Source organism: Scophthalmus maximus, chromosome 3 (genome assembly GCF_022379125.1).
Source record: "Scophthalmus maximus strain ysfricsl-2021 chromosome 3, ASM2237912v1, whole genome shotgun sequence".
In the NCBI taxonomy this organism is placed as follows: Eukaryota; Metazoa; Chordata; class Actinopteri; order Pleuronectiformes; family Scophthalmidae; genus Scophthalmus; species Scophthalmus maximus.
The window spans coordinates 29,656,992-29,672,598 of record NC_061517.1 but is presented as its reverse complement, the minus strand read 5'-3'; the positions used below and the strand labels follow the sequence as shown (position 1 = coordinate 29,672,598).

The window sequence follows — 15,607 nt, the reverse complement described above, 5'->3', positions numbered from 1 at the left end:
AAGGGGGTAATTTTAAGAAGGATGAGGAAAGGTGACCCACAAACAATATTTAATTGATTTTCCACTTATGTTGTTCAAATCAGTGTGGTAGCACTACGTTTCTTCTAACTGTCCTCTTACAAGATATATCTTACATACACGTATTATCATATGTTTAATAATAAAACCCCACAAAACATTTTCTTAGTTAGGGTAAATAATTGAAGGCTATTTCATCGTTAAGAGAAGTTCTGCAGCTTGGAGGCAGAATTAATAAAAAATTAATTAATTAAAATGAATTACAAGTCAATTTACTTGATTGAGGAATCTTGCCATGGACTGGGAGAATACATAGAAAACCTGCGTATTTACTAGAAAAACATGATATCAAGTTGCATAGGAATCCGTTTTTTCTTTTTCTTTTAATCTCCTAGCCTTATTGGAGTATAGTACCACTGTACGTCTACCAAGTGCCCCTCTGACAGTAGTGGAAAAAAGTTTGTTCAAGAACTGTACTTAAAGTAGAGGTTTGAGGTGCTTGTGCAATGAATAGCTACATGAATTCTGTCAAATTAATGCAAAACTACCAGGTGCCGTCAGGAAAACAAAAATCAGAAAACATGACTGTCACATCTGCTTTCACTTAATTATCTGTATACTTCTTCCACCACTGATCACTTTGTACAATAAAAACCAGTGCTTTCTATAAATGTTCTGGGGGCTACTAGGTTCAGTACACCCAAAAATACAAAATGTTTCAACATTGTATTCCTAGAACTTAACTTGGGCTTAAACATCAATGGAGTCATTAAAATCAAAAGGAGTTAAAGTGTAAATGTTCCAATTTAAGGGCAAACTGCTTTAGAAAAGGTGCCGTGGTGGAGTATAGGAAAAGGTCAGTAGCTAATTAGGTCTAGTAAGTACGACCAAAACATGATGTGTAACCATGTAAATAATTGTGTGACGAATGAAAAAAAAGAGCTTCTGGGGGTTTGAATTCCAATACATTCCAAATATCAAATCAAATTTAAAAATGACTAGATTAAGCATATTTTGTTATATGACAAAAATATAGTAGTAAGAACTGAGGTGATTATGTCAGAGAGAGCATCAGTTGCAGCAGTTCAATTTACAGCATCAAAGCAAACATTGCAACATGTCCTCATAGGCCATTTTTTGCGTGTAACTTAAAATCAATATCCACCTGGGATAGTGGGCAAGAATCTGCCACCACTATTTTGTTGGTTGGGTACTGAAATGTTTGGGACCACCTGCTCTAGACAATAGGGAGCTGCTGTGATACCTCTGGTGTCTGCCCGTCCAACATTAGTAACCAGCAATAGTGACATACAAGCAGACGGATTGGATGCCTGACCAACATTGCCTTTCTTAGGTCCAAGAACTGTTGGTGGGGCAACAAACACTGCACAAACTAAATGGGCACAGTACAGAGGCAACAGCTCCTCAGAGTGATCAAATGCTTTAAAATAGATTTCTCTCAGTTGTCACACTTGATAGACACATCTTGCGGTGTTGACAGCTGGGATCAATATCTTACCAAAAGCAACAAATAAAAGACCTCTCCTTTAATATAAGAGCAAATGACTTGTTTCTGGCTCAGCACTGATTGTGGCACCACAGATCAAACTGTGACCGCAGTGGCTGAATGATGGACAAGTAACAGGGACTCCAAACAAGGCAGCTGTTCTTGCCTGGAAGCTACAGTTTTTTGCAGTAGTGTTGTTGTTGTTGTTGTTGTTGTTGCTGAGGTTGAAAGCTTGTTATAATGTTATCCTCAGGGGGTTGGTCACGGTCTCAGTGCAGTGATTAATTCCTGCTAGTACATTACATAACACTATTGTTACAGATGCAGCTGGTGTAGTGGTCCCTGCATGCAAAAGTAAATTAAAGCTGCACTGGTGCACTCATGTGATGCTGTCTGTCTATACGACACCATTAACCTTAATTTATTCTTCTCTTTTGTAGCACCACATTGTCTAAAGGTGGTTTCAATGCTACTTATCCTGTGCAAAAAGGTCAAATACTTAAAAGCTGGGATAGTGGAACACATTTTTACCATCACGTCTTTAAGACAACTGCATGTTACTGTGAGTGGGCACAACTTCTGCTCCTGATGTACTAAACAGACTGTGGAGAGGTTGTATTATAAAGATAGACAGAGAGTTGAGATGTCCTCTGTTGATTTCATGGTGACATTTTAAAGGGTTTCCTTCTTGACATGTAGCGAGCAAGTCGTCAGTTGAGTTTGTTATAGTTTTGTGCCACAGAAATCTTGCTTGCTGGTTTACTTGTTGAGGGTGTCTTTTTTTTGGTAACTGTCTAGTATACACCCCAAATTTAAACAAGGCAACCTACCCCCATGAATATTAACTCCACCCAGCCACTGTGTCACCCATGGCAGGTGGGAGTTCATAAATAAGTACACCCTCTCTCTGGCCCTCTTAGATTTCTAAGACACTAGTGTATTCTGTTGGCCCTTGCATCATAGACCCCATAGTGGATCTGTGTGGGTGTCAGAGGACCAGGACAAGAAAAGGCAGGGTCAGCATGAACAGCAGGAGTGTGTAACTGCCACCCAAGAGGACATCAAAAAGCCACTTGTTCCCTTGAACAGTGAGAGCGAGCAAGTGTGTGCAGAAACTTTAAAAGGAAGAAGAAATCATTACCATGGGGGTCAGGGAGTGTTTTTTATGTTTCTCCTTGAAATCTCCTCTGACTCTCCTGTGTTTACTGCTTTTCTTATACAACTGATAAAAGGGAGTATTGTCTGAGTTAAGTTTCAAACGTTTCCACTGAACCTATGCACTCACCTGGAGCCACTGTGAGTAAGGTCATCTGCTAAGCTTAATGTGCCTTATTTTCAACATGCTATAAGCTAAGATAACACTACTCACCTAAGTCATTCGAATCTGGGAAAACTTGCTAACGAGCCTGAAAAAAAAGAAATAATGTGTAACTGTCCCTCTGGTTCTGACTGCACTAGTGAAGCCAATTTCAGGAAACAGTTCAAACAGGTTTGATATTTGTGTCTGACAAATCCTGCCTACACTATGAATATAGAAAAAAAATTAATAGTCAGGCAAACTCTCCAGATCACTTGAAAATATGGTACTGACCGTGATGGATAAGAGGACAAGCTGAATACAGAAGAAGTGGTTTCAGTGCACTTTTTATTTCGTGGTCTCTGACAATCAGATTATATCTTTTGAGTTGAAGCTTCCCAGCGATTACATCAGTGGCTACAACTTCAGGCAAGTAATGAGTTTGCTGGCATTGGAATTGGTAGCGTCCTCATCTCTGGTTCCAAGCCAGGGCTGATGAGTTTATGTAACCCCAGTGTGACAGTACTGAGCGCAATTTCCTATTACGATGCATCAAGGACGTAAAGCATGACAACAACCTAGGGTCGTGATTTAACGAGACAATCACTGCATTTATGTACCTCGGCTCCTTGAGCTAACAGTACATAACATTCATACTAGCTTATGCTCATTGACTTATGGTCCATAGAAGCACTAAACATAGAAGCAAAAGCATTCGTTGCTTTAACTGATTCAGCTTTTAGACTTATCCCCCAGAGGTTACCATTGTTGTGTCCAAATGCCCATTTATAACTGGGGCATTATCTGATGTGGTCAGTTACCCTCTCTTTTGCTTGTCTGCCATGCTGGCGCGACTGTTTTGTTTTCCAGCAATGACAGGGGCCATTCTGAACAACTCACAGTTCAGTTATAACTAACAACTGTAACAAACAGAGCTTTAAGTTTTTGACCTGTGCTGTTACACGTGCTTTATAATCTCTTTTTGTATTTGGACAGAAGTGTGTGTACTGTACATGCTGTAACGATGGGAGCTTATGTATGTGGTTTGCCATTGCATTGGACAGGTACAGTCTAGAACAGAAGTATTAAAGTCACATGTTGGCATGATACACACTGGCAGATGTATTGAGAGATGTGTATTGTACTACAATCAGTAAGACATTGAAGGCAGCAGTCCATTGAGTCTGGTGGTCTCCAGTTAACCAGTTGAACCACTTATAGACTGACTAGCGCTCCATAATGCAGTCCCCATGGGCCCTCTCACCCACGAATCCAGAAGTGAGCTGCAGCTGCTAATATGCACTGATAAACACAGTTACATTCACAAAGAGGAAAAGATGGAAGATTATTTAGTGTTACATATCACTGACTGCATTGCAGACAGAGCCGTTTAATTGTGCATTATCCATAAAGTGCTATTAATTGGTGTCCAGTCAGCAAAACTGACAGACAGGAAAGTAACTTCAAATCAGACCTTCACACACAGAGTCTGACTAAGGCTCATAAATAGTGGGAAACAGTTTGGGGATCAATACAGAGGATGACTCAGATTGCCCAAAAAACACCCAAAGCAGAGAGAGCCTCTGGGATGTAATACTCCCGCTCCGTGTTTACCTCCCAGCAATGCAGAGAGCAGGCCAAGGACAGAGAGGCCGAATGCTGAAGTGCCTTGTCATCTTAGGCAAAGAAACTGTCAGGGTCAGTAAACAGGGCTGAGCAATTACCGCCAGACCAGCATCAGAGAAATATACTGTAGCAATTCACAAACAGTGTCACCAGCACAATGAATCATGGGAGAGCTTTGAAGGAAAGGCACTCAGGCTGGTGTTGGGACAAATAATGAAAAGCTTTCCACATTGACAAGTAGAAATAATATGACAAATGAGATCCATTAAAATCACACAAACTGCAGCAAATTCAAAAAACTATTGTTTCAAGAAGAAAACCATCACACAGTATCACACAAAGAAAGTTTAAGTCCCTATAGAAAAACTGTCTTTGGGTTTTTTGTCACTGTCCCACACACTAAAAACTCACTTGACATAAATAGGTCCTTCTTTAATTTAGTTTACAGAAGGAGTTTAGTTTCCACTTTACGAGAATAAAAATTTCGAAATTGATTCTCCAAATTGATGCAGCTGAAGTATCTTACGGCTATGTCCCTGGTACAGGTCAAACTTCACAAACACTTCATTAGGGATGTAATTAATAGTTAAATTATAGCAAGTATTTTGAACGATTACTACTAACAGTTAAACAGTTAAAAAGTCACACACTCTAGGTAGCCTAATTAATGGATAACACTGTGTGTGCATATTGTCCTGTTTTATTCTGTTTCACTGTTCACAGCATCTGCAGGTGTGTTGAGTGAAAATCCCCAAGTTCAAGCTTCTGCTTGCAAATGTAAAGATTAACAATTAATACATTTTTTTCAAGTATTGATTTTTTTGTGTGTCACAGACACCTGTGCATCCTAAATAGAACAGTTTAGTCTTTTTTGTTAATAGTTAATGATTGGTGAAAGAGATTCAGGTATTGGTGAGAAAAATATGTGTGTACAGGCCTACCATTGATCCTGCATTTCCTACAAGGCAATTTCCTTTTCAAGCATCATGCTCACCTGAGGAATACCGTTAAATATGTGTTGACCCCAAACCCAAACTGAGATAACCCTGATGACACCACCTTGATTATTTACTCAGATCAAGGAAGACATGCAGTTATTTTCACAGGCTGAGTCGTAGCAAAGATGACAAACAAATTGATACTGGCATGTAAAATTGCCCCCTTGAGGCATAACACATACACAACTGAGCTGGTTGTGCTTCCTGGTCTCCCCCTTATGCAGGGAGGGTAGAAGAGAGAGAAGAAGAAATGACACTAGGTGTTTTGTTACTCTTTGTTACTTGAGCCTCACTTCAGCCACCAGGTAAGCATCCCCTGAAACCTCTCCACACACGCACACGCGCACGCACACGCATATGCACACACACACACACGACTGACAGAGACAGAGAGAGTTTTTGGTTTGTCCTCCAAGTGAACAATTTATGCTACATAAAGAGGTTTTTGAAGGTCAATCTTATTATATATATTTTTTAGATTTAAGCGGCAATCACCACCAATTTGTCAAAATGTCCTTAAACCATTATCCTGGCATTAAAAATAAAACGTTCACTAACAGAAATGTATTTTTGTCAGGATGAATAAGCGTCTGAAACAGAATATGGACCATTACATTCAATTGATGTTCCAGTATGAGTGGAATCACATCGTTCTAACGTGCAATCAACCTGCATTAAATAATGGTTAAATCTTAGACCTCCATAATGCACCCACTGCACACGCACACACACACACACACACACTATCACACATGCATTTCGACACCATGTCGCACTCGTTGGCAGGTGCAGTCTCTGAGTGGACTGCCAAACAGACAGCACCACAATACAGTCAAGGATGCCAGCTGGGAGCAGCCACCAGCCATGCTAACAGAGCTAGCAGGTTGCATACACACAATCCCTGCCTGCAATGCGTGACACGATGAGCGATAAGGCACGTATCAATCACACAACCTAATCATGGAGGCAGATGCATATCCCACACACACATACACACAAACAGGAATAAAGGCAAGGACGCACTCGCCTAAATCCATTGTCTCAGGGTTTGGCGTAGAAGAACAGACAGATTGACGAAAAAAATGGATGGATGCAAAGACAGATAGCTCACCGGTTTGCCTTCCTCCTCCCTCCACCTCTTTCAGCACATTATCCAGGCTAAGTGTTAATGTGTGTATGTGTACGTGTGTGTGTTTGTGTGTGTGTGTGTGTGTGTGTGTGTGTGTATGTGTGTATGTGTAGCGAGCCGGCGAGGATACACACTGCTACATCCCCTCCGCTCCCTCTCTCTGACGAACCCTCCCTCTTTCTCTCTCCTCCCTGGGATTTATTTAATTATTTCCTCCCTCCTACTCGCTCTCACTCGCCCTTTCTTCCTCTCTCCCTCTCCTCACAGCTGATAGAGTAAGCTTTTCTCAAGACTCTCTCTCTCTCTCTCTGTCCGTTTCTCCCTTCTGCTTCAAGAGCTTGTGATCATCGATGACGTTGTATCTGTTTTTTGGGTTTTTTTGCCGTGGCAGATAAAGCCAAAAATAGAAAGAACGCAGGAAAAACCAGTACCAGCCTTGTATATAAGAGCTGATATCTGCACAGTACAATGCTCCCTCTCTATCCCTGTCGTTCACTTTCACACTATGTCCCTCACCCGCCTCTGTGCCTTGTGTGATGCAGCAGCACTGTAGGCTCCTCCCTGGAGAGACAGCAGTGCCTCACAGCTGAGAGCTAGAGAGAGAAAGAGTGGGTGGGTGCTGGGCAAAGGGAGGAGAAGGAGGGTGAGGCCTGTGGGGGATGGGTGGGGCTTGGTGCTGAGGGTGGGGGCTCTGCCAGAGAATCCAGTTCAAGGCAGGGTAGCCTCCATCCACTGAGCGCATAATCTAGGATTTCAACACTTCCATCTCCTTCCACCCTCCATCGTTCTGTGTCCACAGAAGGGGACACACACACACACACACACACACACACACACACACACACACACACACACACACACACACACACACACACACACACACACACACACACACACACACACACACACACACACACACACACACACACACACACACACACACACACACACACACACACACACACACAGCTTTCTAGGGGTGACTTGTTGTCAGCTCTACCTTAGTATCGTATCTTTCACAACATTGGTCAGTTTAAAACTGAACTTCTACATGGACTGTATTCATCCATGAAGCAATAAAATAATTGTCTGTTTTTATTTGGGTCATGTAAATTTCTCTGTGGCAGTACATCCATTGGACAGCAGGAAAGAAGAAAAAAACAGATTACTTCTTTCTTTCACATTAAAACATTGATGTCCTGCAAACAGAGCTGTAGGTGATAAGCAAATGGAAAAAATCACTGCCAGTTTGTATTTAGTGCAGGCAAGTGCTGCTCCACTACTTTCTTTATTTCCATTAAATGTGGCACAGATACCCGTAGTCCCCAGGGAATTGAATTTGGTGACTCCCTTGACTGTCTCTAGCACCACCATGACATTGATTCAGAGTGAGTTGGGTTGGGTTGGCAATGAAATCTGCAGAATTGTTGTGAATCATGTGACTTTTCATCCAGCGCCAACATCAACTAAAAATTTTAATTTGTTTAATGACTAATTACCCAAAAAAATAATGACGTTCCCATTCCTGTCAAGAGCACTACTGTAGGTGTCCAGTGCTAATTATTTAAATGTTAGCATGATAACATTGATCTATAATAAAAGCATCAAAGGGGTGATGCATATTCTGCAAGTATTGTATATATCCAAACCAGGAAACTTACAGGATTTTTTTATGAGATGCACAGCAAAGGCAGCTGCTGAGAAATGTATGACTGTTGCTTGAAAGCGCACAGCTAAAGCAATATCTACCAGTAATATGTTGAATTCTGCTCGTCGAGGAGAGAGAGGGAAGTGACAAAGCGAGAGACAGCAGGGCAAAGAGTGCTGCACACAGCTCTACAATGGAGCAATGGCCCATACAGAGTCATGTCATTATGAGTGTATCTATGTATACTTCATGGCCTGGATACAACCCAGAGGCCAAGTGCCTTTCACCCATGATACAGCAAGACTTTTTGTGGTCTCATTGGTGATATTGAGGAGATTTTCTTGGATTAACTAAACATTTTAGGATACACTGCAATACAAAACAACATGACCAGAGACTCCAGCTATAGTACTGGTTGTTGGATAGCACCTTACATTAAACCACTTACTTAGAATTAGTAAGTAGTATACAGATACTTAATAAAGATTTTATAACAGGCTATAAAGTAGTTGTAAGTAGCTATCAATGTTTTGTAATGTCACTACAACACCTGTGGACACCACTTGAGAGTCATTGTGGGGTCACGCTCCTTTTCCTGTTGTGACTGCCAACATACTTGATGTGTTTGTTAGTTTATTAGAACTGGGTGTGTTCACTTATCAAACCCGGGTCTCGCTGGCTGAGAGGGTAAATATAAACCTCGATCACAATCCTTAAAGAAACTTGAGAAATAATATATATACTGTAGATATACGTTATGAAATAAAATGAGGAATGCACCGATTGTGAAATTCTGGTGCCCAATACGGATGTTTACAATAATAATTTGGCTGAGAGACAATGTTTTTTTGGCTCTCAGCCAAAGTCCTTCAGCCCTTTATCACACTATCTTTGAATGAGCACAAATTCAATCGTACTTATTTATGAAAAAATACTTTTTCAAAAGAATGGACAAATGTTTTGTTTCTTTTGATCATTCATCAAAAAACTGAACAGTTCTATTTTGAACAAATAACTAATATAAAGTAAATGATGTGTGTTGAGTAATGGGACTAACATAAAGTCCGTCAAATAAGTAAAATAACACAACTCAATATATACAGACTGTTACCTAAAGCCCTTGGACTCTACTAGGGATGCACCGATTTATCGGTCGTACATTGGTTTCGGCAGATTGTCGCTGTTTTGACTGCCATCGGCTATCGGCAAATAAGATAATTTTGGTGAAGTACAATCAGACTTTCGACCGGCTCAGTCTCTGCCACCGTACACGGAGCAGGCCTCTGTCCGCGCTTCGTATGTTGGGTGTGAGAGCTTGCCACGCCCTCTTCACAGCACACGCTCTGACACAGTGGGATCTCAGCTGGGCTGATGTCAGAGTCAGACCACAAATAACCAACACAACATGTAGGCAGCACAAAATGAGCTTTGCGACTGTGGCTCAGGAGGAAGCAGTGTAAGAAGGATTTGATCCTCTTTTCATTCATCTACAGCAACAGCAAACATGTGAGCGCCCAGTGGGAGAAACACATGTATGTGTAATATATTGCATATCAGACAGAAGCCAACCTTTACACAACATATACACATTCAATCTGTGTTTGTGTGTGTGTGTGTGTGTGTGTGTGTGTGTGAGAGATAGAGAGCGAGAGCAAGCGAGAGAGAGAATGTACAAGTGTGTCCATCATTACCTACCTAAAGAATGAGTGTCACACTCTGCTCTTCAAACAGCAAACCAGTGGTCTGCCTCAGAACAAAAAGCACAGTGCTGCCCTCCAATCTCTCTCTCTCTCACACACACACACACACACACACACACACACACACACACACACACACACACACACACACACACACACACACACACACACACACACACACACACACACACACACACACACACACACACACACACACACACACACACACACACACACACACACACACACACACACACACACACACACACACACACACAGTGCAATCCACAAGCTGTTGAAACATGCTGTCATAGCGAATAGAGCGCCGGGGAGTGCAGCAAATAACATACAAGTACATGGGGGGAGTTAAAGTGAATAAAGTGAGAAGTCACATCGCCCCATCAACATATCACAGTTTAAGAACTTTTTGCTTTTTTAGGTGTGTGCCATATTTTGTGCTGAATATACTGTAAATGGCACAAAAATAACTTCTGTTTCAGTAAATTGCTGTAATGTAGCAACACATTTTGAGTGTAAAAATGTATTCCAATACCCTGCCGTTAAAAACGGTAAAATACCCCATTTTAATAGTATCTGTGCTTTAGGAATAACAGTGTTTTAATAGTTAGTAACCTGTTTCCTACTACTGGTGTCAATGTGCAACAGCAGGGCAGTGAGTGTATGCAGCGCCCTGCCTCCACTCCATGCAGGCATAGCAGGCAAATATTCCGACCGCTAACCATCTTTAGCTTCTGTGGTGACAAGACGAGTGCTCTTGAAAAACCATCCATGTCCAATGTATGTCACATATTTGAATGTTATACGAAGTCTACGGGAGCCAACACGTCCAACTGGACAAAGCATCTTGCCGATAGAGTCAGGTTAGCGAATATGATAGATCAGTGTTTCTCAACTGGTCTATCATCAAGACCCACCTTTTGCCTAAGACATGAAGTCATGACCCAAATTTCTGAAAACTGTTACTCACCACAAAATCCGTATTTAAAGTATTCGGTGTCATATTTGCGAAAATTAGCCGGTTTAGCCATGTTTAAAAATGCTCAATGCTCTATTTGTTGTGTTTTTGTGGTCCATTTAAAAATGGAATTCCAAAAAAATTTGAGTCACTTTTGAGTCGCGGACTGTTCAACACGGTGTTTCACTCTGTTGGTCGGATGTTAGCATTCATACTAAGTACTAGCTCATTTCAAAACACAGGCGCTGGTACGTTGATGCGTGACGTGCACAAGCAGGTCCTGGCAGATGAATAAAAACCTCCTGGCAAGTAGTCCCGTCCATACAGATAACCGATAAGCAGAACCGAAATTCTACTTTTTCTAACGGGTAACACTACCCTGTCCTCACTGTCTCTCCTCAGGGCGTGTCGCCCAAAGATTCTACAGCGCTCTGTCGTTGTGTATTGTCGTGTCAAAATAAAAGCCCTTGCAGTCGTGTAACTGCGACCTTTAATACAATTCTGAAGCAGCGGCAGCAATATTTTTGCAAAATTAACTTAGAGGAATGCAAGGCTGCTGAGAGAAATGTTATTTAAAATTGTGCTGCAAATAAGGGGTTGAGGATTGAAGCAGCGTGCCTACTTGTCAACAAACACAATGGCGATTATAGATGTCAATAGAAATGATCAAATTCATTTTCATGTATCGTACGAGTCAATAACGTAATTATCGTGACAGGCCTGTGTGTAGCATTCTTATACTGCAACAGAGAAGCAACTGGATCACTGCAAATATCATAATACATATTTTTTTTACCCTCTGGATCTCCATTACCTCTATTTATAAGGTCAGCACTGTCACGGTAGTTTGCAATTGTTCAGCTACCTGAATTCACACGACAAAGTTCAACAAAGTTGAAGACTCCACAGAGTGAACCATACCTTTGCTACTGTGACTGGGTCCTGCCATGAAATTGGCTGAGCACAGTCGAACTCCCAAGAGCTCAAACCACTCAATTTTAATGACCAAATGTCCTCTCCTCAACCAAGACATTTGAAAGTGCAGTGTTAAGGGGGAATTCCGTCTCATGTAATTAAAGGAGCTGTATGACTAACCTGTACATATGCGTACATTCCACCAGAAACCCTGCAGTTTGTGATGTAACTATAGTGGCATCCCATAGATTGTGTTGCTGATGAAATGCATTTCATGGTGAATCATAGACTATGATCCATAAATACATTTTGAAAACCATGAGTGTACAGTATTTTCTTCAGTGACAGGCTGGTCCACTCAAGTATGAAAGAGTGCCACTGCAGGTCTTTGTTCCTGCTGCTGTTACTCTGTTACAAAACAACTTATGTGTAAGTTTTCTACTGTCTTTGGATTACTTATTTTCCTGGTACAAGTACAACAGCTGTATCTCAAGCTGCTAACAATAATATCTACAGACTCAAAATACTTCCACCAGATATAAGTGCCTTTTTTATTTCATTATCCATTGCAGAGTCCACATTTTGTCATTTACTTGTGATTTATTTGTCTCAAGGAACATGGTAGCAACAATTATAATGAAAAGCATCAGAGGAGATTCATACCCTCCATGGCTTTATGTACCGAAATCAGGAATGCTAACATTGTAATAAGGGCATTTCATAATAATAATAATAAAATATGATCACATCACACCCATCCTTCACTCACTCCATTGGCTTCCTGTCTCATTCAGGATTGAATACAAAATCTCCCTACTCACCCATCAGTGCATCCATGGCAAAGATCTACTCTCACCACAAACCTCCTCACCAAACCTGGTGTGACAAGCATACAGTTCTCAGCAGGAAGGCCCTCCTGCACTGGGTGCACAGGGCAATGAACCATGGACTGTATATAAAAATGTCAATAGCAAGCTAATGCAGAAGTGTCTGAAGCCTGTATTCTCTGGAATCACCAGCAGAGAGCGACTCTCCAGTCAGTTTCTATAAAAGTCTATGATAAAATTACTCCACTTCTTACTTGATTTATAACGTCAGTATAATTTTCCTGATGAGTTTATGGTCTCAATCTCTAGTTTCAAGTCTTCTTCAATACACCATGATTTTCATTTAGTAAATTGTGGTCTCATTTAGAGAAAAATAGACGATAAAGCAGCGTATAAATTGGAGCATGATTACAGCGTGATTGACAGCTGGTCCTTCCAATCGGTGCATGGTTGCAGGTGAAGGTGGGAACACAGTGGACACGCTCTCAGTCAGACACGCACCCAATTCTACGTCAGGTTGCAAAAATACTGACAGGCCATATGCACAAAGTAGATGCTGGTTTTTACAACTGTAGTCAGTGTTTTAAAAAGACAACGAGGTGTGGATAGAAATGAAAAAGAGTAGGGTTGTGACGAGACACTCAGCTCGTGAGACGAGACAATGCACGATATTGGGTTCATGAGAACGATACAAGACAATATTTAACACTAATAACCCTATTTGACTGAAAGTCACAAAATGCAAAACAATGCAGGTGCATTTTGAAATGTTTTAACTAAATAACTTGTAATGAATATTATTGTTACTTCAGTTCTACTTTCTGAGTATGAATCATCATGTGCAGTAAAAAACAGAACAATATGCAAGCACAGGAAAATGTTTTGCCACAAACCCAAGTGACCTTATAACTGCATGAACTATGAGTGAGTTTCCAACTTCTAATTGAAGTGGATTCTTTGTAGAGTTTCGTGATCACCGTGCCAGCAAAATTTGCGCGTGACGGAATGTTTTACTTCTGTTCGGTGTGGAGTCGCTGCCAAAATTTTCCACTACGGTACTGGCCTCATATCAGCTGCAATAAAAAACGCCAATGTCTCCCGTTTTTGCTGTGGCTCTAGCTCTTGACTGTGGAAGTTGAGGTGCAAAGGCATTTGTCAGCATTGTCTGGCCTTTCAACGTTTTCTTCACAGGCACGGTTGATTTTAGTAGAGAGCTGTGATGGCTCTGTAAGTGTCTTTGCATATTGCTCTTGTTAGCCACAGTGTATGGCAACATTTGTGCTTACATATTGTTTGTGTCTTGTCTGTCAGTCTGTTGCCGTTTATCATTTCCACCAGGAACACAAAATGCTGCCACACAAACGGTTTAAAAGTCCCTGCCCCGGTTTACCCTGCATTTTGGTAATTCATATTTAATTTACTGCAATCTACATAAAAAATTAATGTGTAATTCAATGATTAGTGATAGTCTCATTCAGGAGTGAGGGTTGGTACTTGGGCGGCTGTGGCTTAGGACGTAGAGTCGTTCATCCACCAACCCGAAGGTTGGCTTCCGCCAGTCCACATGCCGTTGTGTCCTTGGGCAAGACACTTAATTCTTACCTGCCTCTGTCTTCCGACAGCGTATGAATGTGTATGAATGTGACAGAAAAATGTGCTGTATGTGTGAATGGGTGAATGTGACTTGACTATGACTGCAAAGAACATCTCACCCACCAAAACTTTCTAAACAGCCAGTCCTAGTTTTACAGTGCTATGCACAAGGCATGGGATCTTGTACAGCCATCAACACATAACATTAGGGGTCTTTATAGGGAGACCTAGACGGGGATAGTGAAAGACTCCAACACTTCCTTACTGAAAATAATGTCCTCAGCAAATCACAAATTGGCTTTTTACCAAATTATCGCACAACAGACCACATCTTCACCCTCAGCACCCTGATTGACGACCAAATAAACCAAAACAAAAGCATACTATTCTCCTGCTTTGTCGAATTCAAAAAAGCCTTTGATTCCATTTGGCACCAGGGTCTGTTATATAAACTGCTGGGAAATGGTGTTGGAGGGAAAACATATGATATAATAAAATCCATGTACACAAACAACAAATGTGCTGTAAAAATCTTCTTTCCCAAAAGCCGGGGGGGTTAGACAGGGATGCAGCCTGAGCCCAACCCTCTTCAATATCTACATCAATGAACTGGCAAGGGCATTTGAACAGTCTACAACTCCTGGCATCCCCCTGGCAGTCAAATGCCTCCTGTTTGCAGATGATCTGGTGCTTCTCTCCCCAACCAAAGAGGGGCTACAACAGCAACGTGATCTTCTGCACAATTTCTCCCAGACGTGGGCCTTGACAGTTAATCTAACCAAGACCAAAATCATGATTTTCCAAAAAAGACCCAGCCTCCAACACCACAAATATCAATTCTTTCTAGACAGGATTGCCCTAGAACATACCAAAAACTATACTTACCTCAGCCTAAACATCAGCGCCACAGGCAACTTGAACAAAGCTGTAAACGACCTGAGAGACAAGGCAAGAACATTAATCTGGACATCCCCATCTGCATGCAGATTTTTGCAAGTCCATCCTCCACGTCCAACGGAAAACACCAAACAATGCATGCAGAGCAGAATTAGGACCATAGCCACTAATTCTAAAGATTCTAAAAAGAGCGTATAAATTTTACAATCACCTGAAAGAAAGTGACCCTGACACTCTCCATAACAAAGCCCTGACCTACAGTGAGACTGTGAATAGAAGCCCCCTCAGCCAGCTGGTTGTGGGACTCTGTTCACAACCACCAGCAGAGCCAACAGACACAAACCACATTAGAATAAACCAAATTGTAAAAAACAAAAAGAAAACTACTTGACTTATTGGACAGAGCCGACAAAAAATCAGAGCAAATTGAAATGTTATTTTGCCCTAAACTGAAATTACACAGTGGCAGAATACCT

The 15,607-nt window shown here is 41.3% G+C and overlaps 1 protein-coding gene across 3 annotated transcripts in view; it reads right to left on the bottom strand.

Annotated features, from left to right (window-relative positions):
• The window catches only part of prkcz (protein kinase C, zeta), a 130,127-nt gene that overhangs the window by 91,215 nt on the left and 23,305 nt on the right, over positions 1-15,607 (bottom strand). The gene's annotated exons all lie outside the window — the stretch shown is intronic.